Consider the following 26,132-nt stretch of genomic DNA (forward strand, 5'->3'; position numbering starts at 1 on the left):
CTTCCAGGCCTAACACGCAGTATCAATTACCAATCCATTATTCATTCATTGATTTATTTATTTCCGCGCCTTTCAGTGCTGGCCTGCCTTTCTGTCCCTACGTCTTTTGTGTTTCGCTGGCATCTGCAAACCCCTCAGGACCAGCGCTGTCTTCCTTCTGCGTGGCCCAGAGTCTGAGGGAGGATGGACCAAGGGAGGTTCAGGGCTCTGGGTGGGAAGGACAGCCCCATGGAAACATACAGGGGTCAGATCTCCACGGGGCTGAGAGAACGTGAGGCCAGGACACGAGAGACGTGGGAAATGCTCAGAAAAGGAAGAGTTGCTGTGCCGGAAACGGAGGGCATCTGTATTGAAGCAGAGGCGCAAAACGGGAGGGAGGGTGGGGGAGGTACGCGGAACAGGAAGGGGTCGGGGCGGGGCGCAAAGCAGGAAGGTGGGTTAGGTTCACCTTGGACAGGCAAGCAGAAGGTCTGCAATTAGAAAGTCTACAAGGAAGCTGGTCTAAATTGGGAAGTGTGGACATCCCGCGTCAGTTCCCGAAACATTTTATTTTAGGTTACACAGTGTGTGTGTGTGTGTGTGTGTGTGTGTGCGCATGTGTTCTGAATTCAACCCCAGCCACACCTCAGCTCTGCACAGAGAGCCCCTGGCTGCCTTCTGTCTTTACCCTCTCTCCTCTCTACTTTTGTTTGTTTGGTCTTTAAAAGAGACTGCTTTGTTTTTTAAGGCATGTGTGTCTGCTCAGGACTCTGCGCACACGCACACGGGTGCAGGTGTCTAATGAGTCCTGCAGAGGGCGTGAGGATGCTCTTGAGTTGAAGTTACAGACAGGTGTGAGCTGCCCCATGTGGGTGCTGGCAACCAAAATTAGGGCGTCTAGGAGAGCAGTAAGTTATCTTAACCACTAAGCCTCTCTTTGTTAGTTAGTTAGTTAGTTTGTTTGTTTTGTTTTGTTTTGTTTTCGAGACAGGGTTTCTCTGTGTATCCCTGGCTGTCCTGGAACTCACTCTGTAGACCAGGCTGGGCTCAAACTCAGAAATCTGCCTGCCTCTGCCTCCCGAGTGCTGGAATGAAAGCTATATACCACCCTACCGACCTCCTGTTGGATTTTTCAAGAGGCCCAAGATGACCACAGACTCCTTCTGGACCACTGGGGTTACTACAGGCCTGAACCACTGTCACCAGCTATGTCACCAGCTATGTGCTGGGGGCCTAGGGCTTTGGGTGTGCTCAGCAAGCACTCAGCTAACTGAGCCATGTTCTTATGCCCTCCCAGTCTCCTGACGGACCTACAGCTCTGTGAAGGTTGTGCTTTCTCCCAGCCTCCGGCTTCTCTTCCCCACTCTATCATAGCCTTCTATTCAACCCTCCAAATGTCTGACCGTCTAGGGATATATCCTGTCTGGGAAGTTTGGGGCTGTGGACTCCACTGGCTTTTTTCTTAAAAGTATCATCATCTTCACCATCATCACCACCACCATCATCATCGATGCCTCTCTGCCTTCTCAGCCCTCACACACACACACACACACACACACACACACACACACACACACACACCCAGCCCCCCAGGGCTCCAATTTGTCTCCATGAAAATACTTTACTGTCTAGCATGACAATGACAAGGGGAGGGGCAGGCTTTTCTAGCCTTTCCCTCTTCACACCTCTGTGAGAACCTCTGTGGGGAATCAGCCTCTTGATGTGAAAACACTTCTGCCATAAGGGGTGCATTTGCACAGCCCTGGGAGAGAGCACTGGCTACTCAGACCGTTGTGGTTATAAATTCCGAGCAGCAGGTGGATACTCCACCTCCCTTGTTTGGTTCCAGCCATCATTGAAACCATGAACAGAGCCCCGTGTGTGTCCGTGGCTCCCCTACACCCCAGCCACTCCACCAACAGCTTGTCACACGGTTATCAAGATAAGGCGACTGAGTCAGGGTGTTCCCCAGACAGCTGTCCCACCCTCGTGAGCCTCACAGCCTTGCCTGGGGCTGATGGTAAACTCCAGGTTGGGGTGCGGGGAAATAGGAATCAGGGTGCTCAGGCAGGCCTGGAGGGTGGGCCTCATCAGCCCCAGGCTACTGTATCAGCCACCTGTCTAACCTGGATTTCAGCTCTCCTTCAGCACCAGGAGAAAACCTTTCCGGACAGCTCTGCCCAGAGCTCTCAACCTTCCGTGGAACACCAGCCACTGTGGTGGTTAATCTGGACTTGATTGGATCCGGAAAGAAGTAAGAGACTCCGGGTAAGCGTGGAGGGAGTGGAGGGCGTTTCAGGGAGGAACTGACTGAGGGGAAAAGAGACTCTCCCGTGGTGAGACGTGCCTCCTTGGGGTGGCGTGACGTAAGAAGTTGGGGGGTGGGGCACCGTACCCTTGCCTTGCCCACCTTGGCTTCATGCTGGTGAATGCATCTGCTCTGCTGCTGCTGCGGCCGCTGCAACCAGAACCCCACGTTTCAACCTTCCAAAGTCCCCTGAAGGCCTCTGATGACTCCGGGGCCTCTTCAGGAATCCTCCATGCATTCAGTGCCACACTGGGACTCCTGAGGAACCCGGTGTCCTGGGACAGCTTCGGGATTCTCAGCCTGTCCTGCATGCAGACGCTTGTATTGTTTAAGCCGATCTGATAAGCCCCTTCGTAAAGTAAGAGTCATCCATTCTATCCCTCGGTTCCCTGACTAATAATACTTGACTGTCTGGTCCTACCCTAGATGAGATGCTGCCTGGTGATGTCTTAGTGATGTCTTCTTCTATGCTCTAATAATATAGCTTGAGGACTAGAAAGATGGCTCAGCGGTTAAGAGCACTGACTGCTCTTCCGAAGGTCCTGAGTTCAAATCCCAGCAACCACATGATGGCTCACAACCATCATGCACCTATAACGGGATCTGATGCCTTCTTCTGGTGTATCTGAAGACAGCTACAGTGTACTTATACAAATAAATAAATCTTAAAAACAAAACAACAATATAGCTTGAAACTGTCCATGGAATTCTTAGCAAATGAACGAACACTGTATGCAGGCATTCCTCTGGGCTCCTGAACTGGTGAACTTCAGAGCTCACGGTTAGCCTCACCACCAGGGGTTCAGGAAGACTTCCTTCTTCGAACCCTGTGAACATCCAGGTCTCTCAAGGTAGGGAGGGGCAGAGGTGGGCAGTTTTCGCCTCCTGGTCTTCCTTCTCTGGTTTGTGTCACACTCTGGACACATTGAATGAATCCTCTGCTCTTCTGAGTCAGGCCCCACTCCCTGGGGCAACAGTCCGGCTCCTGGAAGCAGTTAGAATACAAGGCAGCAGCTGTGTGTCACCGTTTGGATCCCCAAGTCCCAGAGAACCTCCAAAAAGGCCTCCAGCTAGCTTTGCTGACAGCCAGCTGAGGTGAACTGGCCTGAGGATCCACACAGGCCTTCTTGGCAGAGCTGAGTGTGGGAGTGGGCCGTGGGATAGGGCAGAGGAGAGCATCCTTACTATTTGGCCAATCTTAAGTATCCTGTTCTCCATGAACCCGACACACACGGATAGGGAGGGGGTCATCACACCAGGGTTATACAGCAAACCCCTATCATGCGTGAACCCCCGCATGAGAAGCAGGTATTAGGAGCGCGCAGGAATCAAACACACCGAGCTGGGGAGCAGGCGGCCGGGCGGGCGCGGCCTCCGGGTACCGCGGTGCTGCCACCTGCGCAGCCACCGCGTCGCCATTGGCTCACGGAGAAGCCGCTCTAATCCGCGCCGCCTCCGCCCCCGCGCGGCGCTGCGCTCGGCGGAGTCTCTGACCTTCCTCCTTCCCGCAGCCCCAGAGAGACGCGCGGCGGTCGCGCCAGCCTTCTCCTCCTCCTTTTCCTCCTCCTCCCCCGGGAAGCCGGCCGGGCTTGAGGCTGGGCCGCCGCCGCCGCCCGCTTTGCCACCCGCCCCGCTGATGGTGTCCGGTGCTCCGGCGCCCAGGTAGGGGCTCTAGAGCGTGGAGAGAGCGCGGGTTTGGGGGTGGGGGTGGGGTAGTGTTGGGGGTTCGGGGAGTCCAGGGCTTCAGTGCGTGATGCAGATGCTCAGTATATGATGGCGTTGAATACAGCCGAGGGCAGGTATCTGGGGAGAGGTAGGCGCGCGCCCCCGGATGCTCTTGGCTTGACCCAGCCAGTGCCAGAATGACCCCTTGAGGATGCTAAGGGGGAGGCCTTTACCCTGGGGAAAGGGGAAGAAGCATGATCGTTGGGAAGCTGGGGCTGCCCCCCCCCCCCGGTGTTGTATGTTTTTCTGGGGCCAGCTGGGATGGGTGGGCCGATGCCAGCTTGGTGCGTATGTTATTTCTGGATCAGAGTGGGCTGGGGAGAAGCACAGGCGGCGATGTCTGGTTTAGATTACAGGTACTTCCTTCTTTGCTTCCGACCCCTCCCCCCACCAGCTGGGGGTGGGAGGTGGAAGGAAAGAGGAGGTGGCGATGCTGAGGGCCCCCGCAGATGCTGCAGAATCCTCTCTGCGCCAGCCACACCGCCTTCTCCCTCCACCAACCTCAGCCCATTTGGTCACGGTTGGGGCGCTCTCCCGGTTGTGTTCACCTTTGAGGAGGCTGTGGAAAGGTTAAAGGGTCATTAATGTGTCTGCGACACAGTGGCAAACCCCAGAGCTTGGCTAGACTCAGCTTCAAACCCCCGATTTTTAAGTTCCAGCCTTGCCCCCACCCCCACCTCCCCCAAGCACAGCTCTGCAGCCTGGGGGAACTTAAACATGAGGCACCTTCTTTTTCTAGGCACAACCAGAAATAGCCCATTGTCAGGGGCCCCAGCACAGCTGGGGTGCAGATTGCCAGTGGTCTGGGAAGCTCTGCCCGCAGCCTGGTTTTCTTATCAGATGTTTGCCCGTTACTCAGATCACTCTTTCTAAGCAGCTTCCTGACTCCCCAGGGGAGAGGTCACCTCTGGCCCCATGTTCTTGAACCCTGTCAACCCGGAGGTTACTTATGTCTGGCCTGTCCCCCTCTAGACCAAAGGGCCTTCAGGCTAAGAATCTGACTTGTCTCTGACATTGTCAGTGTCTGAGAAGGGCTCCTCACTGAAGAAATGTTTTCACTATGAACAAACGAACAAATGAACGAATGAATGAATGAATGAATGAATATGTAAACTTTGGGCAATAGCTACCAAGCTGGAAAATGGAGGGGAACCCCTTTGGTCTTTCTATTCCCCCGGACCAAAGAGCCACCAAGAAACTCCTTTAAGCCTGGGGTTGAATGTCAGCTGTGACTATTGGTGGGGCTTCTGTCCTGTTGGTTCCTGACTGACTCGTTGGCCGCCCTGTGTCCCCGGGGAGCCTGGCCCTTTGCTTAAGGTCTTCCTTTCCTCAAGCGTCTGCGGTGGTGATTTCTCCTCCAGTGCTCCATCTCAACTGTCACAAGACAATCTGGGTCAGCTTCCAGGGCTGGGACGGCCCCAGCCGGGCTCTTCTAGGTCTTTGGGGTCTTATGAGTAAACTGTGTGTGTAAAAGGTGACATGGGCCCTGGCAGAGAGCCCTTTTGGCTTGCCTTGTTCCTTTGACAGGTGCACAGCTCTCCCTGAGTAGGGCTGTACCACCCTGCCAGTCAGCTGACTCCTCTTCCTCCCTCTCTTGCTTTCCATCGCTCTGAATTCTCACTCTCGTTCGGTTCCTCAGCAAAGCCACCCTGCTCTGGCCTGCCAGTCTTCCAAAGCTTCCGTGCCCATGGCCCTTGCCCCGTCTTGCTCCTCTCCCCAGACCCGTTGCCCCAGTCTTTGAGTGACATCTTCCCTGGGTTATGGAGACAGTCGAAGGATGAAGGAGGTGTGTCTTGGTCTGGTGACCCCCCCCCCCCCAAGGCCGACACAGAGAGACCTTTACTTGTGGAAAGTGTGACGTAGTGCGTCATTTGAAAGGTTCTTCTGCAGGAGATGGTTGCATCCCTGGCAGGATTGAGTGGCAGTGGGAGACTCACGGAAGAAGAGTGGCTTCTGGGGGTCTGTCAGGGGAGGAAGGACAGGAAGGGCCAATGGGGAAGGAGCTCACTGATCGGGGGTCCTCCCCACAGAAGCAAGAAGAGGACAGGAGAGAATGACTGTGCTGAGGAGAGGAGGAACAGGCTCCAGCCAAAGGCCTGGAACATTTTATGACAAGCACTTTCTGCTGAGCCACGCCCCTAGCCCCTCACTGAGGGATTCTAGGCTAGGTTGTTTCTTCTGTGATATATGGCGCCAACCCTTAGTTTTACATTTAAATTTTTGTTTTGTTTTGTTTTTTACATTTCTACTAGTATTATTATTATTATACTGTTTTGTTTTGTCTTGTTTTGTTTGAGACAGGGTTTCTCTGTGTAGCCCTGGCTATCTTAGAACTCACTCTGTAGACCAACTTGGTCTTTTTTTTTTTTTTAAGATTTATTTATTTATTTAATGTATGTGAGTACATTGTCACTGTCTTTAGACAACCACAAGAGGGCTTTGGATCCCATTAGAAATGGTTGTGAGTCACCATGTGGGTGCTGGGATTTGAACTCAGGTCCTCTGGAAGAGCAGACAGTGCTCTTAACCACTGAGCCATCTCTCCAGCTTTCCCCCCCCCCTCCTTTTTTTTTTAAAAGACCAGCTTGGTCTTGAACTCACCAGAGTGGTGGGATCAAAGACATGTGCCACCACCACCCTGCTTAGTAGATTTTTTTTTTTTTTTTTTTTTTTTGAGACAGGGTCTCACTCACTATGTAGCTCACTGGCCTGGAATTCACTCTGTAGACCAGGGTAGCCTCAATCCCACAGAGATCCACCTGCCTCTGCCTCTGCCTCTCTGCCTCTCTGCCTCTCTGCCTCTCTGCCTCTCTGCCTCTCTGCCTCTCTGCCTCTCTGCCTCTCTGCCTCTCTGCCTCTCTGCCTCTCTGCCTCTCTGCCTCTCTGCCTCTCTGCCTCTGCTTTTTGTTACTTATTCTCATGTGTAGGTGTGCAGGTGAGTGCGTGTGCCTGTAGAGATTAATGCTGTTGCATCCCCTTGGAGCTGAGTCGATAGGCGGTAGGGAGCTGTCCACAGTGCTTGCTGGGAAGCAACTCATCCTCTGAAGAACAGGGTGAAGTCTCAACTGCTGAGCAACACCCCTCCCCCCGCCTTATATTTTTTTCTTGAAGGAAAACAAAACCAAATCAGAACAACACCACCACCTTCCAGGTTGGTGAGATGACTCAGTGGGGAAAGGCACTTGCCATTACGACAGATGATTTCAGTTCAATTTCTGGGACCCACGTGGGCGAAGGAGAGAACCAGTTCCCCCTGGTTGCCCTTTGACTTCCACTCACGCTGTGGCCAATAAATAACTATAAAATACAAGAAAAAACAAACCCAACCTTTCAAGTCAGATGTGTATGTCTATATATGTGTGTGTGTGTGTGTGTGTGTGTGTGTGTAGACATTATGATATCAGCCCTTGGGAGGTAGAAGCAGGAGGATTAAGAACCAAGTCCAGTTTTGCAGCTCATTTTGAGTCTAACCTAGACTATACGAGACTGTTTCAAAGAAAAAGCTTTCGGTTTTTCTTATTGCAAAAATAATTGGCGTTCGGTGCGAATCATTTAGCTCAGACTGGAAAGCCATTAGCTACCGTTGCGGCCCTTTGTCCGTGTACCTTGCAGTTGGTTTCCATGACCATGAAGGACTGAGACGGGGTGGCCAGGGCCCTGGGAGGTACCCAACAGGAGCCACCCACCCCCAGAAGCAAAGCTTTAGTTCAGTGACAGTGGCAATCACAGATGACCCCACAGGCTTTGCACAGCTGCCGGGTACCAGTGTGGGGTGTCTATAGATGGTACCCAGACAGCCAGGGCGATAGAGAATGCTTTGTTCTAGGAAGGGTGGACAGGAGGAACCGGAAGAGGACTTTGTGAGGCAGGAGCTTGGATGATAAGACAGAGGCTATTGGTGAGGTGCCTTGAGCCTTCAGACTGGGGCTCCTGAAGACTGGGAGGACAAGGGGCCATAAGCATCAAGAGGTGGGAGAATGCTAGTGCGAGGGTAGCTCAGTGGTTAGGAGTACTGGCTGCTCTTGCAGAGGATCAACTTGGGTTTGGTTCCCAGCATTCACAGGGTGGATCAAAACTGTTTGTAGCTTGAGCCCCTACGCATCTGGTGCCCTCTTCTGACATCGTTGGAGTACACAGGTATCCATGCAGGCAAAACACTCATACACATAAAATAAAACAAGTATATCGAAAAAAATGTAAAAGCTGGGATAAGCTGGGATAGGGGTGGTCGAATAACATCTGGGATGCCTGGCTAATGGTGAAACCTGAATTTGAGTAAGGGACGTGGCTAGTGTAGTGTGCCTGAGACCTTGGTTAAATCCCATCATTACAACAACAACAACAACTCAGGGGCTGGAGAGATGGCTCAGAGGTTAAGAGCATTGGTTGCTCTACCAGAGGTCCTGAGTTCAATTCCCGGCAACCATGTGGTGGCTCACAACCATCTGTGATGGGATCTGATGCCCTCTTCTGGCAGGAAGGTGTACATGCAGATGGAGTACTCATATATTTAAAAAAATTCAGATAAGTAAAATTTGTTTCACTCCTTTTTAGCATAAATATATCCCAAGTGTTGCATGAGCATACTTGTATTAAAAAGAGGGTTTTTTCATGATATCTCAGTAACAAAGTACATGCTGAGCGTTCTCCTGTGAAAGTCCTGGGCTTAACCCTGACAGAAACATTTTGATCTGGTGCTGATGGCTGCCAGCACTGAGGACCCCCTCACAGTGGAAGGAGGTAACAAGTTCTACAAGCCGATCTGTGACCCCCACGAGTGTACTATGGTACATGCCACGATAAGTAAACAAATAAAGGTAATGATTAAAAAAAAAAAAAAGACAAACTTGAGTTGAAATCTGAATTGCAGGGCTGGTGAGATGGCTTAGTGGGTAAGAGCACCCGACTGCTCTTCCGAAGGTCCGGAGTTCAAATCCCAGCAACCACATGGTGGCTCACAACCAGCCATAACGAGATCTGACTCCCTCTTCTGGAGTGTCTGAAGACAGCTACAGTGTACTTACATATAAATAAATAAATCTTTAAAAAAAAATCTGAATTGTATTGGTGCCCTTTGACCTCTAGGAGGCCGTGTTTAGGGATGGAGAAGGAAAGAGAGAGGAGTCTCATATTTGTTCCTTTTCTGTCCTGGGAGAGGGGTGGTGGGTACTTATTTGAAATTAACAGATCCGCACGCGCGCGTGCGCGCGCGCGCGCGCGCGTGTGTGTGTTTGTGTGTGTGTGTGTGTGTGTGTGTGTGTGTGTGTGTGTGTGTGTGTGTTCGTGTTCAGCTGTGTAAGCATGGAAGTTAGACCTCAGGGTCTCCCGCAAGGTCTTTATTCTGTGCTGCTCAGTCCAGACTTCCCTGAATTCTCCTGTCTCCTCCTCTCTGGCGGTAGGAGCGCTGAGATTACAGACACTTCTGTACCCAGCCTGGTGTGTGTTCTGGGGACTCAAACTCAGGTCCTGATGCTCACAGGGTGAGCCACTTTACCCGCCAAGCCACCGCCCCAGCCCACAGAGCAGTTTTGAATTCTGTGTCTGTAAACTGATTCTGCACGCCGCCCGGCGAGCGCTTGCCCGTTCAGATGGGGCAGAGAGGTTTACCATCAACGTGGAGCTTCTAAATATGGTTAATCCAGCACGGCACAAATCCTTGCAGTAAGCCTTTTCCTGGCCGAGGGTGTGGCAGACAAACCCATCACATCTCTGAGAGAGAGTACGTTGGCACCCCCTTTTTGGAAACATCATTTTGGGGGTGAGCCCAATAGGTGCAGTCTTAGCAAGCAGCAGTGGTGAGTGACAGGTCACCAGGAAGACGAATCTAGTGAGGACCCCCCCTCCCCCGGCCCCTCACACTCCTGCCAACCAAGGTAGTTCTTCATTCTGTTGTCATTCAGTCAGCCGCCCCAGGCACTGTTGTAGGCCTCTGGGGATACTGGAGGGAAAGGGACAACCTGAAAAGATAGTTATAACTCATGATAGGTTAAAGCAGGTGACTTTATATATGATTAGGGTTTGATTATGTTATTATTATTGGTTTTGGTTTTTTGACACAGGGTTTCTCTCTGTAGACCAGGCTGGCCTCGAACTCAGAAATCCGCCTACTTCTGCCTCCCAAGTGCTGGGATTAAAGGCATGCACCACCACTGCCTGGCTCATTTTTTTTTTAATTTAATTAGGATTTTTAAAAAATTTGTTTTATGGATACAAATGACTGTATCTATGTATGTATACCATATGCATATCTGGTTCCAGGAGAGGCCAGAAGAAGGCATTGGTTGCCCTTGGGTTGGAGTCAGTCGCACTGTGAATAGACACCGGTCTGGCTCTAGAGTTTTGTGTCCTCCCTCCGCTGACCCCTTGAGGCAGGCCGGGAGCATCACTGGTTTCAGGGATGCTTATGCAGGGATGCTGAGCATACTGGATAGCTATTGTGGAAGTAGCGGACTCAGAAGAGAGGGGTGGTGAGTTCAAAGGATGGAGGGGAGATTCCAGGCTGACTTAAAGCAGGGACAGGTATGGATTGGGGCTGGGGACGAGGTCCGGGCAAGACTGAATGGAGATACAGCCAAGAGATCGGTGAGACAACTGGTAATCGCTGACGCTGGACATTCACTTAATCAGTTGTTTGTTTGAAACAAGGTCTCATGTAGCCTGGGCTGGCCTCACTCTGACTCTAGAGCCTAGGCTGGCTTTGAACTTCTGGTCCTCCTGTTTCCACCTCCTCAGTGCAGGGATGACAGGCATGTACCAGCATACCTGGCACTCGTGATGGACATTTTAAATGACCCGCTTCGTTGGATCCTTCTAGAGCAGGTGGCTCAGGGGTGGAGCAGCCCCTTCTTCATTCCTCAGCTCCACCCTGTAGCACCTGGCCCTTCCCAAGAGCATGCCTGCCACCAAAGAGGTGGCCGTGACATAGCAGGAAGGTAGGGCTGGTCCAGGCTGAGGCCCACCCCTGAGTCACTGAGGGGCTTTGCACCACTCAGGGCCGCTCTTGGACTATTTCCTCTTCTGTCTTTAAAAAATAAATTCTTTATGTATTTTGAGACAGGGTCTTGCTGTATAACCTTGACTAGTCTAGAACTTGCTACATACACCAGGCTAGCCCTATTTTATTTTGAGACAGGCTATCACTAAATTACCTAGGCTCCCTTTGAGTTCCCTCTGTAGCTGGCTTCTACATTGGAGTCCTCCTGCCTCATCCTTCTGAATCTTCTGTCTTTTGGGGTGTGTGTGTGTGTGTGTGTGTGTGCGCATGTGTGTGTGAATGCGTGTGCATGTGTGTGTGTGGTGGTGGCGGGTAGGGATTGTCTCTAGGACTTGATATCTTCTCTGTCTTTAATTTGTAAATTTAAAAGAAAAAGATTTATTTATTAAGGGTCATGGTAGTGCACACCTTTAATCCCAGCGCTTGGAAGGCAGAGGCAGGTGGATCTCAGGGTTCAAGGCCAGCCTGGTCTACAGAGCAAGTTCTAGGACAGCCAGGGCTACACAGAGAAACCCTGTCTCAACACCCCCCCCCCAAAATGATTCACAAACTCAAAGAGAAGGAAACACATCTCAGCGGATTTGAGACCCTGCTGCAAAGAATTAGAAAATTCAGGGCCGGGGCTGGTGAGATGGCTTAGTGGGTAAGGGCACCCGACTGCTCTTCCGAAGGTCCGAAGTTCAAATCCCAGCAACCACATGGTGGTTCACAACCATCCGTAATGAGATCTGACTCCCTCTTCTGGAGTGTCTGAAGACAGCTACAGTGTACTTACATGTAATAAATAAATCTTAAAAAAAAAAAAAAAAAAAAAAAAAGAAAATTCAGGGCCAGCCTGGTCTACAGACTGAGTTCCAGGACAGCCAGGGCTACACAGAGAAACCCTGTCTCGAAAAAACAAAACAAAACATGTATGTATGTATGTATGTATGTATGTGTGTGTGTTTCATCTGCATGTGCATCTGCACCCCAGAAGAGGGCATAGGAGATCATGGGACTGAGTTATAGATGATTGTGAGCTGTCTTGTGGGAGCTGAAACTCAGGTCCTCTGAAAGAACAGCCATTCCTCTTAACAGCTTACCCATCTCTCCAGCCTTATTTGAAAATTCTTTATTGTCCAAAAATATAATTCATATACATAAAGAAAGTAGTATTTGATGTCTGCTTCTCCCTTGCCTGCAGTCTCCAGTAATGCAATCATTCTAACCAAATCTCAGGTATCGATTCACCATGCCTATCTGAAGACATGCCTCTAAAATAAGGACTTTCTTTTGTTTGTTTGTGTAAGACAAGGTCTCACTATGTAGCCTTGACTGGCCTGGAACTGGCTCTGTAGACCAGGCTGACCTCAAATTCATAGAGATCCATCTGCCTCTGCCTCCTGAGTGCTGGAGTTAAAGGCGTGCCACACCATGCCTGGGCGTAAAGACTTTCTGTTTAAAAGTTTATTGGTGGGGTCAGGGGCAATGGCTTGGTAGTTAAGAGCACTGGCTGCACTTGCAGGGGCTCACATCTATCTGGATCCCCAGTCCCTCTGGGTCCCACAGCTTCTTCTTATGGGATCCGAGGTCACTGAAAGCACGTGGTACGCATGTCCTCACTCACAGACAGACAGACAGACACACAAATAAATAAATAAATAAATAAGAATATTTTACAACTAGAAATTTTTAATCAGATTTTTGTGCACGTGAGCACACACACTCGTGTGGAGGTCGGAGGACAACTTGCAGAAGTCGGTTCTCTCCTACAGTGTGGGTCTGAGGGATCAAACTCAGGTCATCAGGCTTGGCAGCAAGCGCCTTTACACACTGAGCCATCTTGTCTATCTGAGATAAGGACTTTCTCTGGGCAACTTTCTTTCCTTTTTTTTTTAAAGATTTATTTATTTTTTTAATTATATGTAAGTACACTGTAGCTGTCTTCAGACACTCCAGAAGAGGGAGTCAGATCTCATTATGGATGGTTGTGAGCCCTAGACGGCCCCAGGCGGGCACAGCTATGCACACCTTTAGTCTCATTATGCAGGAGGCAGAGGCAGGCAGCTCTCTGTGAGTCAAAGGCCAGTCATAGTCCACAGTCAAGGGCTATATATAGAGTTCCAGGGCTGTCAGGGCTACATAGTGAGACTCTCACAACAACAACAGCAATGCCTTCAAGAAGGCTCAGGCAATTGCCAACAAGCCCAATGACTTGAGTTTGATCCCTGGCACCAACTTTCCTCTGACCTCCATATGGGTGTCGTAATAGGTACATACATATATATACATACATACATACATCACACACATACATGTGTAAATATTAGAAATGTTAAAATTAAAACAAGCCAGATTCTCACTTGGGAAATGAAATTAGGAGGGTCGGGAGTTCAAGACCACCCTCTACTCCAGAGCGAGTTTCAGGCCAGCCTGGGGTTTACGAGACCCTGTCTCAAAATACATGGTGTGGATGTGGCTCAGTTGGTGGCAGGCCCTGCGTGGTGTACAGGAAACCTTCCCAGGCTGGTGGCTTCTTGCTCCCAGCTGTGTGCTCAGCTCGCTCACTGTTCCAGAGGCTGATGAGTCAGTTTTGAGTATGGCCAGAGTGATGACCACTCAGTAGTGAAGGACACACACTCTGTCCTTGTTACCTGGCCGCTTCTGGCCAAATCCCAGTGCCCCTGAAGAGTGCTGCAGCCTCACTTCCCAATGATGGCTGTGTGCTGTACTGGGCTCCTTCACAGGCACAGTCCCTTGGTGCTTGCTTGGTGGGGTTTTATCTTGTTTTTACAGGGCTAGGATGCAGCCCAGAGTTCCAATAAGCTAGGCAAGCACTCTCCCACTGAGCTACAGCCCCGGACCTCTATTTCCGGCTGCAGATGGGTCTGTTGAGACACAGAGGGGCCTCGGGCTTCCAGCTGAGGTCCCCCAGTGAGCATGTGACTCCAATGCCAGACTGTACTGAGGCTTTTTTCTCTCTCCTGTCCCCTGCCCCTCCTCCAGCAGGGTGTCTGGTGTCCCCTTATCTTCAGCCCCATCAGGCTGGAGCCCCACCCCTGCCCCGTCCGTCTGGGTATTAGGTGTCTTGTTACCATCTCACCTGTCCTACTTGGCAGGTTCTTCTGATGGATCCCCCCTGTCTCATGGGGGTCCCATCCCCACCTTTGCCCTATTCCCAGTCCTTTGTCATTGGCCTTGAAGAAGGGGCAGACCCTGCTCAGCAGTGCATGGGGGTGTGTGTGATGACTCCCCTCCTCCCTGGTTCAGGGTACACAGTGAACTGGGCTGGATCAACCTTAGGGCTGAAAATGGGTGACAGCTGCCAGTGCCTTCAAGTCAGGCTCAGGGGAATCAAGTCTTGAGTTACTGAGGAGGGAAAGCAGGTAGGACTAGTCTGCCTGGGAGGTGGGAGTGAGCAGGAGATACAGGATGGGGGCTTCCCAAGAGGCCATCCTGCTCCATAGGCTGTGGCAGTGGAGGCTGAAGCCGCCTGAGGTCTGTGGGCTTCCTTGAGGGCTGTGCCCCTCCGCCATCCCCCCTACCTCACTTAGGGAACATTTATGTGAGGGAATTTTGTTCTTTTATTATTATTATTATTATTATTTTATTGAGACAGAGTCTCTTGTATCCTAGACTGATTTCAAACTCACTTCGTAGCCAAAGAAGACCTCGAACAACTGATCTTCCTGCCTCTAGCTGCCTCTAGCCAGTTATTAAGGTGTGAACCCCCAGGCCCAGTTTCTCTGGTGCTTGGGATAGAATCAAGGACCTCATGCATACTAGGCAAGCATTCTGCCAACTGAAATACCCTCTCCAGCCTACATTAGTGTATATGTATATGCATATGTATACAGCTATGGGTATGTATGTGTACATGTGTGTATATATGTATATGTATAGGGATATGGATATGTATACATATATATATGTATATGTGTATATTTTATGTATGTATGCTTTGTTACTTTAATTTATTTGCATGCATGTGCACATCCTATGGCGGTCAGGGGACGGCTTGCCAGAGTGAGTTTGCTCCTTCACCACGTGGGTCCAGGACTCGGGTTAGCTGCTGTATAAATTGAGTGCCTTTCCCTCCTGAGCCATGCACCTGCCCCTCCTTCACTTTAGAAACAAAGTCTCTCGTAGCTCAGGTTGGCTTCAAACTCCCCACCCTCCTGCCTCTGTCTCTCAAGTGCTGGGATTACTGGCATAGGCGGCCACACCCAGCTAAGCATTTTTTTTCACAGCCGAACTCATCAGGGCCTTAATACGCGGTGGTGCAAATATCAAGGAAGTGCCAAGCCATCAGGACTCCTTTTAAGGAGCACGTTGTGGGCAGTTTGTCTGGACAATTAGATAGCACTCAAAGACCGGAGCCCTTAATGCTTGACAAGATGAGCTGAAGCTGAAACACGTTTTAGAGTCAAAGAGCCGGTCTTGGACCCAGGCTACTTGGCTGTTGGAGGGTCAAAGGAAGACGAAATGTGCAAACACTTCCAGTGAAGGGATCTACTGTGTCAGGCGTTTAACAGTGGAACGGGACAGGATAGACAGACCTTCAGAGCATGTCAGCTGATCTGTGTGGTCCTATAATGGCAGACACCTCCAGTCGCACCTGACAGGTCCTGTAGACTCCCCAAGGCCAAGGTGAACCCCAGCGTGGACTGCAGGTGCGGGGAAGGATGGTGTATCCACGGAGAACTGTCAGTTGACAAATGTGCCTCTGGGTGCTTTTCATGGGGAGACCCCTGGTGAGGCTTTGGGGGAGCGTTCTGTGCCTTCTGGTCACTTAGCTTTGAGCCTGACAGTCTTAAAAATAAAGAAAGGCACCAGGCAGTGGTGGCGCACGCCTTTAATCCCAGCACTTGGAAGGCAGAGGCAGGCGGATTTCTGAGTTCGAGGTCAGCCCGGTCTACAGAGTGAGTTCCAGGACAGCCAGGGCTACACTGAGAAACCCTGTCTCGAAAAATAAAATAAAATAAAATAAAATAAAATAAAATAAAATAAAATAAAATAAAATAAAATAAAGGAAGACTGAAGATTTCTCAGCTCAGCGGTTTAGAGCATTTGTGACTTTTGAGTCTCAGCGCCCACAGAGAAGCTTAGAACAGTTCCCTGGCTTCAGGTCTTCTTGGGTAAAACATGTGCGCGCGTCCACGCAGCTTTGCTGGCCTGGATGGCTTGCCAGGCAGCCTAGACACTTTAGCTCCTGGGGAGTCTTGGTCCCTGGCTGCTACCCTCCTCGGTATCCTGTTAACACAGGGTAGGGGACCAGAGACACCCAAGCACAAACTTCTGCTCGATCTCAGTGGCCCTTCCTTCCTCAAATCTCTTTGTGGACAGTGAGCCTTTTGCTTAAGCCCTTTGGAGGACGGGGTTAGTTCGTCCAGCCAGCAGGGTTAGCCTTATTCAGCTTGCCTTAAACGGGCCAGCCATAGCCGAAGTGTCATGAGATTTGCTGGCTCCAGCGGAATCAGTGGAAGCCTGAGGTGTAAACCCACAGCTCTCTGGCCTGTTGCTGGGTGTGGCAGTGAGTGGAGATACCACTTCACCTGTGGTTCTGGAGGAGATGGATTCCATCTGGGGTGGGGCGGGGTGGGGCCGGGCCAGGCATCATACAGTGGCTGCTCTTAGAGTGTGTCCATTGTTCTACAGATGGCTCCGCAGCCTCAAAGGCGTCCATGTGGTACCTCAACTGCATATCTTTATTACCTTTCTTACTATTTTATTTTGGTTTTAATTAGTTAATTGAATTTAGTTAATTATTAGTTAAACAAGTTTAACTTTTTTTTTTTAAGGATTTATTTATTGTATATATGTGAGTACACTGTCGCTGTCTTCAGACACACCAGAAGAGGGCATCAGAACTCATTACAGATGGTTGTGAGCCACCATGTAGTTGCTGGGATTTGAACTCAGGACATCTGGAAGAGCAGTGCTCTTAACCACTGAGCCATCTCTCCAGCCCCTTAACTTATTTTTGAGATAGGGTCTCTTATGTTGCTCTGGCTGTCCTTGAACTCACACGGGTCTGTATGTCTTTGCTTCCCAAATAGTAGAATTAAAGGTGTACATCTTTATGGCTAGCCTTTTTATTTATTCATTTTTACTTCTTTTTTTTTTTTGTTCCTTTGCATTAGTGTTTTGCTTGTATGTATGCCTGTGGGAGGGTCTCAGTCTTGGAATTACAAACAGTTGTGAGCTGTCATATGGGTAAATTGAATCTGGACCTTCTGGAAGAGTAGCCAGTGTTCTTGACTACTGAGCCATCTCTACAGATCTCTACTTTAAATTAAAAAATAAAATAAAATTTCTTTTTTGTTTTTTGTTTTGTTTTGTTTTGTTTTTTCGAGACAGGGTTTTTCTGTGTAGCCTTGGCTGTCCTGGAACTCACTTTGTAGACCAGGCTGGCCTCGAACTCAGAAATCTGCCTGCCTCTGCCTCCCGTGTGCTGGGATTAAAGGTGTGCGCCACCACGCCCAACAAATGTTAATTTTTTAAAAAAAGATGTATATATTTTATGTGTATGAATGTTTTGCCTGCATGTTTTTATGCATACTGTATGCCCATGAAAGTCAGAAAACGGTGTTGGGTCCCTGGATCTGGAGTTAGGGATGATTGTGAGCTACTGAGTGGGTGCCGGGACTTGAACTCAGGTCCTCTGCAAGAGCGGCCAGTGTTCTTAACCAGTGCCAGCCATCTCTCTAGCCCCTAGTTTTCGTTTGGGGGACAGGATTTTACACAGTCTAGGTTGGCCTTGAGGTTGCTGTATAGCCCAGGATGACTGGAACTTTTCCTGGGTCTCCAGCCTGCATGCTGGGTTTCCAGGCCTGGGCCTGAGATGCAGCCTGGCTTTGTTCTGCAATTCCTCCACCAACAGAGCTGCACCCTAGCCTTACCGGTGACTTACAGGTCCCTGCCCTCAGCCACACTGTTTTTGTTAGCTGTCAGCCTGGCTGGCTTCTAGGGTCTCAGTTACTGTGGCCATGTCTGTGGATCTGCTGGGTGGCAGCTCTGATCTGTCTGCTAACTGTGACTGTTGTCCCATGCTGTGTCTCAGCTGGGGTCCAACAACCCTGGCTCCTTCAGGGGACATTATCAGGGACTTCCTTCGGGTGACAGAGTACCTGCCAGGCTTTCTTGTAGAAGCAGGACCATGGATGGAGTTCAGGTCCAAGGTGGCTTGTCCTCACTCAGCACGCCCACTATGAAAAGCAATCCTACAACAGAACCCTCAGCTCTCCTGATGTTCCCCAGGGCGCCAGAGCTGTGTCCCACTCAGGGCTTCAGAAACAGTGGCTGCGCCCCAGCCCCAAACATGAGCTGCTGTTTGGCCAGTGCCTCCTGCTGCCATCATGACTGTTCTCCCTCAGAGGAGGGCAGCTCTGGAAAAGATGAGAGAGCAGAGGGGTTGAGTCTGAGGCACAGGGATGACAGGCAAGTATCTAGTATCGAGACTGACAGCACTAAAGCTCTGCCTTCAGACCTGATGAAGCCCTCCCTGGGCCATCCCACCCACCAAGGCTTACTCTCCACACAGAGGTATTGCTGGGGGCCAGTTAGTTACTTATGCCAGTAATCCCAGCTACCTACCGGGAGTGAGACAGGAAGAACCTAAGGGCTTTTAAGGTCAGCCCTGGCAACATAATAAACTCCCTCCTATATTAAGAAAATGAAACTAACTAAAATAGATAGATACATAGATAGATAGATAGATAGATAGATACAAACAAACCATCAACAGAAGCAAAACCTATCATACCCCCCAAACCATAGCAGGGTATGGTAGTGCTGGCTATGACCACATTATTTGGGAAACAAAGGTTAAGAGGCAGGGGGATAAAAAGTTCAAGGTCATGCTCAGCTAAATAACAAGTCCAAGGGCAGCTTGGGCTATATGAGAACCTGTCTCAAAAAATAAAAACAAACTAGCTGGGCAGTGACTGACTTAAGAATTAGATGAGGCTGGAGAGATGGCTCAGCGGTTAAGAGCACTGACTGTTCTTCCAGAGGTCCTGAGTTCAATTCCCAGCAACCACATGGTGGCTCACAACCATCTGCAATGGGATCTGATGCCCTCTTCTGGTGTGTCTGAAGACAGCAACAGTGTATTCATATACATAAAATAAATAAATACAACATTTTAAAAAATTAAAAACAAGAACCGGGTGTGGTGGCGCACGCCTTTAGTCCCAGCACTCGGGAGGCAGAGGCAGGCAGATTTCTGAGTTCAAGGCCAGATTGGTCGACAAATTGAGTTCCAGGGCAGCCATGGCTATACAGAGAAACTCCCTGTGCCAGGACAATGGGCCCTGGCAGTGGGGATAGACAGGTCCCGTCCAGTCCAAATGTAGCCCCACAGTCCGTGACTTTAGTAGGGACTGCTTAGACATTTCCTGGAGGGGACTATGGTCTGGACGTTTCTGACTTTGACAAGCAACATGTTGGGGGATCCACTACCATGGGAAAGTAGAGGATCTGGGGGCCTCTGGGGAAGTATCAGTACCCGAGGTCTGATCCCAGCTCCTAACTCCGGATGACACACCATCACACAATCCGCAGCCGTAGGGTGGCCTGGTCCATCCAGGTGCCTTCAGTTGCTCCCAGGGGTGCAGGAAATGGGGTAGATCCTGCTGCCCGTGAGGCCTGGCTCCTGTAGGACTCATAGGGATACCCACTGCAGCAGTGACTCCCCATGTCATGGCCTCGGAGGGACAGCTCCCTCTGCCCTCCCAGCAGCCCCTAAGGTACAAGAGAACATAGCAGGCAGACTCACGGAGAGGGAAACTGAGGCCAGTCTCCTGTGCAAAATCACATGGTGCGTTAGGGACAGAGACACTTTGACCGAACCGTGGGTTGCAATCCAGGATTATCGGGTCTCCCTCAGCCTGCATCTTCTGGAAACAGTTCAGGACTGGCTCCACCCACTTCCGGCTCACACCCCAGTCTATTTCCTGGCTGTGCTGGATGCCTGAGTGCCTGCACTTACTTCTTCCTCTCCCTCATCTTCCTCTTCCTCCCCCTTCCTCCTGGGAGGACCCGAGTTCAGTTCCCAGCACTTACATGGCAGCTCACAACCCTCTGAAACTGCAGTTCCAGGGGATCTGACGCCCCCCTCTGGCCTCCTCAGGCACTGCACGCACACAATGTACATGCATACATTGCATCTGGGTAAAACACTCATACAAATTAAAAAAAAATTTTTTTAAATATTTTTTTAAAAATCTGGAAAATACAATCAAAGCAGAAATGGATCTGGGTGCCTGTGAGATGCTTGGGGACAAGCCTGAAGACATCGCTCTGAGACCCTCACGGTGGCAGGGAGGACACTGACTTGCGTACGTTTCCTCCTGACCCCGTGGTTGTGCTGGACACACTCAGTTATTCAGGCTGGCCTTGGATGTTCTTATTCTCCTGCCTCAGTTGTGTGCCACTGGTACAGATGCTAGCCGCCGCCACGCCCACGGATAAAGAACTTAAAGTTCACTGGGCGTGGTGGCGCACGCCTTTAATCCCAGCACCCGGGAGGCAGAGGCAGGCAGATTTCTGAGTTTGAGGCCAGCCTGGTCTACAGAGTGAGTTCCAGGACAGCCAGGGCTATGCAGAGAAACCCTGTCTCAAAAAAACAGAAAAAAAAAAAAGACTTAAAGTCCTTTAAAACTTTAAAGATCTTTAAAGGCATGTAGCTGGACTTGGGGCACAGTGGCTTCCAATTCTAATGCCAGCCCTCAGGAGGCAGAGGCAGGAGGAACTTGTGAGTTCTAGGCCATTCAGGGCAACATAGTGAGACCATGTCTCAGAAAAACCAAACCAAACCATGGAAATAGGCCAGAGAGATAACTCTTCCTAAAAGCATTGGCTACTGTTGCTCATGTTCTGTTCCCAGGACCCACATGAGATGGTTCCAACAGCCTGCCATCTGGTCTCTAGGGGGAGTCAGACACTGCCCTCTACCCTCCCTGGGCACCCATATGCACTGGATATAGGCACACAGAAACATAAATTAAAAATTGAATTAGTAATACTTTTAGCAGGGCATGGCAGCTTTAATCCTTGGGAGCCAAACACAGATAGATCTATGAGTTCAAGACCATCCTGGTCTACAGAGTGAAACCCTCTCTCTCAAGAACAAGGCTAGCGCCAGATGTGGTGGCACACGCCTTTAATCCCAGCACTCCGTAGTCAGAGTCAGGTGGATTTCTGAGTTTGAGGCCAGCCTGGTCTACAGAGTGAGTTCCAGGACAGCCAGGGCTATACAGAGAAACCCTGTCTCGAAAAACCAAAAAAAGAAAAAAAAGAAAAAAAAAAAAAAAAGAACAAGGCTAGCCTGGTGACCCTATGTGATGGTTTGTATATGCTTGGCCAAGGGAGTGGCACTATTAGAAGGTATGGCCTTGTTGGAGTGGGCATAGCTTTGGTGAAGTGGGCGTGGTCTTGGTGGAGTAGGTGTGTCACTGTGGGCCTGGACTTTAAGACCCTCACCCTAGCTGCCTGGAAACCAGTATTCTGCTAGCAGCCTACAGATGAAGATGTAGAACTCAGTTCTGCCTGCACCATGCCTGCCTGGATGCTGCTGTGTTCCTGCCTTGATGATAATGGAATGAACCTTTGAACCTGTAAGCCAGTCCCAATGAAATGCTGTCCTTATATAAGAGTTGCCTTGGGAGCCGGGCGTGGTGACTCACGCCTTTAATCCCAGCACTCGGGAGGCAGAGGCAGGAGGATTTCTGAGTTGGAGGCCAGCTTGGTCTAAAAAGTGAGTTCCAGGACAGCCAGGGCTATACAGAGAAACCCTGTCTCGAAAAAACAAAACAGCCGGGCGGGGTGGCTCACGCCTTTACTTTAATCCCAGCACTCCGGAGGCAGAGGCAGGCGATTTCTGAGTTCAAGGCTAGCCTGGTCTACAGAATGAGTTCCAGGACAGCCAGGGCTATACAGAGAAACCCTGTATCAAAAAACCAAAAAAAAAAAAAAAGAAAAAAGAAAAAACAAAACAAAACAAAACAAAAAAAAAGAGTTGCCTTGGTCATAGTGTCTGTCTGTTTGCAGCAGTAAAACCCCAGGATACCCTGTTTCAAACAACAACAACAAAAAAACGCAAGCAAGCACTGTGGCTGGGTGGTTGGGGACTTGCAAGGCCCTGGCTTCTGCCCCCAGCCCTGCACAACTAAAAACCAAAAACAAGCAGGAAAGGGCTTTGAATAGACACTTCGCCTGAGAAGACGAGAAGACACACAGATGGTCGGTGAAAACAGTATCCAACATCAGTAATCACTAACAAAATGCAAATCAAGTCCACAAAAGATGCCTCTTCGCACTTGCTGGTGACAGCCATTAGCTCCAAAATAGAAAACGGTCATTGTTGAGGAGGATGTGGGAACACTGGGACCCGTGCCTTACACAGGACTGCAAAAATCGCCCAGCCAACTGGGAGGACAGCTGGTACTCCCTGTGGTCCAGGAACTGAAATCTTTTGTTTCCAATTTTTCTGGGTACTGAGAAGTTTACCTCCAAGAAGGTTTCCAAAGGAGATACTAAGTAGATACTGGGCCTTAACCACCGTTGTTCTCAATGGCTGCAGGGCGTTCATTAGCAGAGGAATGAATAAACAAAACGCAATGTGCATGTAGATGGAATATTACCCAGCCCTGACAAGGACTGAAATTCTGATGTGGGCTGCTGCACGGGTGACATTGAAGATGAGTAAAAGAAGCGTGACATCCTGAGTTCAAGTCCCCAGCACCCACCTTCAGAGACCAGGTGTGGTTATAGGTACATAGTGAGACTTTGGCTCAAAAACACTTGAGGGGAGGGGGCTGGAGAGATGGCTCAGCGGTTAAGAGCACCTACTGCTCTTCCAGAGGTCCTGAGTTCAATTCCCAGCAACCATATGGTGACTCACAGCCATCTGTAATGAGATCTGATGCCCTCTTCTGGTGTGTCTGAAGACAGCCACAGTGTACTCATAAAAATAAAAATAAATATTTTTTAAAAAATTTGGGGGTCTGTGTAGCCCTGGCTGTCCTATAACTCCATCTGTAGACCAGGCTGGGGTCCAACTCAAGATAACCATTTGCTCCTACTTCCTCAGTGCTGGGATTAAAGGCGAGCACCACCACTGATGGGCTAAGCTTGTGTTTTTACCTTTTGTTTTGAGGCAGGGTCTCATTGAGTTAATCCCGTTTCACCTTGATCACTTTGTAGCTCAGGCAGACCTTGAATTAGACATCCTCCTGCCTCAGCCTCCCAAGTTGGGATAACAGGCCTGAACCACCACAGAAGCCTGCAATCTGTGCTTTAACAAGTACCCACTCTGCTGAAAAGCTCCTTAGTCTGGGGTCACTTGCTCCCAGGAGACACCTGGCAATGTCTGCATGTTTTAACATGTCTTGGGGAACGGTGCCCGTTGGGCCTGGTGGAGTCAGACCCAGAATGCTGCTCTGGCCCCACAGAGCCCAGGAAAGCCTCATATGTCAGCCAGTGCTGAGTTGAGGAAATCGTGGTGGACACCAGTCTGTGTGTGTGTTTCTGTACTCCTCTCCACTCTGTGTGTGTGTGTGTGTGTGTGTGTGTGTGTGTGTGTGTCTGTATGTATGTGCCTCTGTGTGTGTGTGTGCACAACTCTGTATGTGTGTGCCTCTGTGTGCCTGTGTGTGTGCGGGTGTGCTGGAGATGGAACCCAGGGCCTCCCTTACACAAGTAAGCACACGCATACGATTGAGCCACACCCTGTACCCTCCCCCACGTGCATCTGAGACCAGTCAGGAAGGCAGAGGAGGAAGGGCTATGGAGCACAGACATTTACTTCCACACTTGACTTCCACACTTCAGTTGGATGTCCCCACTGCCCCCTGCAGGTTGAAATAGCAGAAATAGAGGAGGGACTCGCCGGCCCAGAGTGCCTGGGTGTTGTCCTGAGGGAAGGCATAGCTCCTGGTCGTCTCCTCCTGGGGGCTGGCTGGGCTCCATTTGCCTCATGCTATTGCTAGTGCTGTTTAATGGAGGGCCGGAGCGTCATTTCTAATTATAGTGCATGACTGTGGATGCTGCACCCCTAAGTGTGAGCTGTACACTGTTGGGGGTCACAACAGAGGAGGCTAGAGTATGAGGTGCAGGAGCACGCCTTGGGTTCCATGAGGCCTGGCATTGCACTGGCTTGTGCTTTCCTCCCCCTCCCCTCACCTCGTCTCCTTCCTTCTTCCTCTTCCCTCCCTTCCTTTTCTTCTTTTTTACTGGATGAGGCAGCTCCCCAACCTTTTTTTAAGACAGGGTTTCTCTGTGTAGCCCTGGCTGTCCCGGAACTCACTCTGTAGACCAGGCTGGCTTCGAACTCATGGAGATCCGCCTACCTGTGCCCTCTAAGCACTACTTGTTTTATGTGGTGTAGGATATAGAAGCCAGGGCTTCATGTATGCTAGCAAACATTTCAGCAATCGAGTCACATGCCCAGCCCTGCATTATGTGTTTCGGTGGCCCCCTTAGTGTCTGTTGTCCCTTGGACTTCTTGCTTCAGGAATGTCCAGTTGGTGGCCGAGGCTGTGTTATTAATTAATGAAACAAGGGAATTGACTTGAGACAGAGTTTCACTGTGTAGTCCTGGCTGTTCTAGATCCCACTATGTAGTCCCAGATGGTCTGAGCTCACATAGGTTCTCCCACTTCTGCCTCCCCAGGGACAGGATTAAAGGCGTGCTCCACCATACCCGACTTAAATGTATATTTTAATATGTATCTGAGTCACACTTTGATGTTGTTTTATTCTTTGAGGAGGATTAGAAAAGCCTACCCTCAGTGGAAAGTCCTTTAAGCTGATTTAAATTGGGAGAGCACCGAGACAAAGCGATAACGGCGTGATAATTGTTACTTTGCTATGCTGTTACTTCAGCTCACACTATAGTGAACTCCAGAGAACTGGAGCCTGTCAGCCTGTCATCTGCCAGGCTTCATTACTTATCCACCTTACTCTCCTGCTCTCGGAGTCCTTCCCTGAGACCTGACCCCAAGTCACCCACACGAGTAGCCTCTCAGGACCAGGGTGGGGATGGGGGTGGGGGTGAGGGGTCTGGGTGGGACAGCTCTTTTCTCACCAGCCCAGCCTCCATCTTCTGAGCAAGCCACTGTGGTCTGCTTTCCCCTGGACCAAGGGCTGCTTCTCCGCCAATGGCTTCTGGTTCTTGAGAACCCAGTGTTGTTTTTGCCTTGGTGTTGCTGGTTTGCATTTTTTATCTATCTGGGTGTTTTTGTTTGTTTGTTTTTCTGCCCTCTCTTTGAATGCCCTTTTAGGTCTTGTTTTCTCCTCCTCTCTCTGGCCTCAGACAAGTGAGCATGCTCCATCTTCCAGTGCCAGCAAGCCTCTGGCCGTTCCTCCTCTCAAATACCCATCTTCCCATGGTTCAGACTGAATAGTCTCTGAGCTCTGTGCGATTTCCCTCTCTCTCTCTCTCTCTCTCTCTCTCTCTAGACTTCACTGCTCCCCTCCCCCCCCCTGTTGTTTTTATTATGCTGTTGAGTCCTTCCAAGGAACCAACAAGAAAGGCTCCTTCCCTCATTGTAGAGTACGTTTGGATGTTCAATATGGCTGACAAAGTCCTATAGCATTGGAGTCCCACTTCCCTCTCTGTTACCCTGGCCTTGTTCTCTGTCTGGGTAATTCTTCTCGACACCCAACCACCTCACCTACCCCATCTCCACCCATCATCATCTCCTCATCCACTCCCCCCCCCCCATCCACTGATCCATGATCTAGCTACCTACTCGCCCACTCACTCACCTGTCTACCCACTCACCCATCCATCCCCATCCACCTGACCATCTACCTACTATTGTTTCTTGAGACAGGGTCTCACTTTATAGCCCTGCCTGGCTTGGAACTCACCATATAGAGCAGGCTGGCTTTGAACTCACCTGCCTCTGCTTCACTAGTGCTGAGATTAAAGGTGTGCACATCACACCTGGCCCATCCATCCGTCCATCCACCTGCCCACCCTACACCCATCCACCCATCCAGTAGTTCTGGGTCCCATCCTCCTCCTCCCCCACCCCCTCCTCCAACTTCAGGACACTCGCCTTTTCTGTTTTCTCTGCCAGAAATGCTCTGCCCACAGATCATCACACATCTCCCTCTCTCCCTCTATTTAGGTCTGTT

At 50.2% G+C, this 26,132-nt stretch overlaps 1 protein-coding gene across 3 annotated transcripts in view; it reads left to right on the plus strand.

Moving 5' to 3' along the window:
- Window positions 1–3,780: 3,780 nt before the first annotated feature.
- Window positions 3,781–26,132, plus strand: part of Pacsin1 (protein kinase C and casein kinase substrate in neurons 1) — a 55,528-nt gene continuing 33,176 nt past the window's right edge. For all 3 annotated transcript variants that reach the window (NM_001286743.1, NM_011861.3, NM_001286744.1), the window contains exon 1: window positions 3,781–3,949. The gene's annotated coding sequence lies outside the window, so the exon portion shown is untranslated. The remainder of the gene's footprint in view (window positions 3,950–26,132) is intronic.

This window comes from Mus musculus, chromosome 17 (assembly GCF_000001635.26).
Source record: "Mus musculus strain C57BL/6J chromosome 17, GRCm38.p6 C57BL/6J".
Taxonomy (NCBI): Eukaryota; Metazoa; Chordata; class Mammalia; order Rodentia; family Muridae; genus Mus; species Mus musculus.